Raw genomic sequence first — 2672 nt, forward strand, 5'->3', positions numbered from 1 at the left:
TGAGTTGTTGTGGCACTCAAATTGACCAAAAATCAAGGAAAAATCAGCTCAAATTGCTCAATTTATTCCCGGCCACCCATGGAAGATTCTTCAAAAGATGAAAACTCCTATTTTTAGTAAACTATCCCTCTCTCCTCACCTATAAATAAGACCCTCTCATTTCGTCATTCATCCCTCAAGCATCATTCTCTATTTTCTCCAAATTCTTTTAGCCTTTTCCATTCCCACGCCTAGCATCATTTCTTCATAGAGATTTTAGCAATTAAGCCTCTTAAAGAACCCTTGGTCAGCCACCATGGGACCCATCAGCAAAGGAGCAAAGCAAATCTGAATTGGGTTTAATCTTCCTTTTCTTTAATTTAATTTAAAGATGTTTGCTATGTGTTCTTTGTTCTTGTTTACAACAATGTTAGCTTAATTTTATTTAAGCTAGGATGATTTTTTTGATTAAATAATATTTATTTGATTCATGCTTATAATGTTTATGCCTGAATCGATCATGTTTTCAATTAAAATCAAGTTTGTAATTTGTTCATATGTGATTGAAATGCACGTGAATTAGCTGAGCGATATTGACCAGACAACGGCTAATGGACACATAATTGAAATGTGCACGCTCAATTTAGATCCTGACCCGATTAAATTGGAGGTTGCATAACAACTCTGACCAAGCTCTGTTATCTGCATAGTTTTTAGATTTGTGTGATTAAATTGTTTCAAACCTGACACGTCCTTGTTACCTCACACGAATGCTAAGAAACCCTTAGTAAATAAGGATCAGTAAAATGCGTATTTACTAACTAAAGGATTCCGAAAGGACCTAATGTGGTTTCCAAACTCATGAAAGATTGAGTTGCCATGGAATGTTTTTCCGAATGTTATTAAGCATGTTGATAATAAATTGAGTTTAATTAAAGTAATTGTCCTAGTTTATTTATGTTATAATTGTTGCAAATTGTGTTTAATTTTACTAAAATCTATTTCATTCATATAGTTTGCATATTTAGGATAATTTGCATTAGGGATCATTGCATTTAGTTTAATATATTTTAATCACCACTTCTCAACTATATTGTGTTTTTATTTATCGAATTATTAATATAATTTTACAAATTAAGTGACTTAGCACAAATACAAACCCTGTGGAGACGATAACTCGATACTTACTTATTACTTGATAACGACTGTGTACACTTGCACAAACCTACGCGTTACAAGTTTTTGGCGCCATTGCCGAATATTGTCAACCGTCGCCGTAGTTATTTTTTTCATGAAATTATTTATTTTCAATTTTATTTATTTCTAACATTACTAACTTATTATTTTTAATTTTTGTGGTTTTTTTAGGTGTTTATGAGCATAGATCGAATTATCGATTTACTCTCTGTAGACCCTGAAATTGAGCAAACTTTCAGAGAAAGAATATGTGAACAAACAGCTCAAAGACAAGTCGAGATGGACCTTGAAAATTAGAATCAAGACCAAGGTAATGAAGTCGATCATGTACGAAATCCTATCCTCGTTGCTGATGATAAGGATCGATGCATCAGAGGATATGCTGTGCCACTTTTCAGTGAGTTAAACCCAAGAATTAGAAGGCTAGATATTCGGGCAACCCAGTTTGAATTGAAACCAGTGATGTTTCAAATGCTACAAACGGTGGGCGAATTTAGTGGAATGCCCACAGAAGATCCACATCTCTACCTTTGATTGTTTATGGAGGTGAGTGATTCATTCAAGATAGCTGGTGTGACTGAAGACGCACTGAGGTTGAAGTTGTTTCTGTACTCGTTACGAGATCGAGCACGAGCATGACTCAATTCATTGCCACCAAGTTTCATATCTACATGGCAAGAATTAACAGAGAGATTTTTGGTTAAGTATTTCCCACCTAGAAAACACGCTAAGTTAAGGAACGAGATCACAACTTTCCAATAATTGGATGATGAGTCTTTGTATGAGGCTTGGGAGCGATTCAAGGAGTTACTTCGTAAGTGTCCTCATCATGGGATTCATCATTGTATCCAGTTGAAGACATTCTATAATGGTCTCAATACAAATACAAGATTTATGGTAGATGCTTCTGTGAATGGTGCAATTTTGTCTAGGTCTTATAATGAGGCTTATGAGATCATCAAGAGGATCGCGGGTAATAACTATCAATGGCCAACAAATCGAACAGCTTTAGGAAGACGTGTAGCTGGAGTTCATGAAGTTGACGCCCTCACTTTGTTATCAGCTCAGGTATCGTCTATTTCCTCTATGATAAAATACTTAACCGCTAATAGTACTAATAATCCTGCAGCTCAGCCACCAAGTTCGTTTGAAGTAGTTTCCTATGTGTACGTGGGGAAGGTCATTCTTTTGAGAATTATCCATCAAATCTCGAGTTAGTGTACTATGTGGGGAACCAATATCAAAATAGGAGTGGAAAAGGACCCTAGTCCAACTTCTACAATTCTTCATGGCGTAATCATCTTAACTTTTCTTGGAGCAACCAAGGAAATGGACCGAACAACAACTTATTGCAGCAAATACCCAACCAATTTCAAGGGTTTAATCAGCAAGCTCTAAAACCACCTCAAGCTGAGGCATCAAACAGTTTGGAGAACTTGTTGAAAGCGTACATGGCAAAGAATGATGCTTTGATCCAAAGCCATGCAACAACACTG

The 2672-nt window shown here is 35.9% G+C and overlaps 1 non-coding gene across 1 annotated transcript; it reads right to left on the reverse strand.

The window, feature by feature from the left end:
- Positions 1 to 1905: 1905 nt before the first annotated feature.
- LOC128039541 (small nucleolar RNA R71) lies at positions 1906 to 2012 on the reverse strand. Its single transcript, XR_008194041.1, has one exon. It is a non-coding gene; the product is annotated as a small nucleolar RNA R71 (small nucleolar RNA).
- Positions 2013 to 2672: the final 660 nt, after the last annotated feature.

Source organism: Gossypium raimondii, chromosome 2 (genome assembly GCF_025698545.1).
Source record: "Gossypium raimondii isolate GPD5lz chromosome 2, ASM2569854v1, whole genome shotgun sequence".
Classification (NCBI taxonomy): domain Eukaryota; kingdom Viridiplantae; phylum Streptophyta; class Magnoliopsida; order Malvales; family Malvaceae; genus Gossypium; species Gossypium raimondii.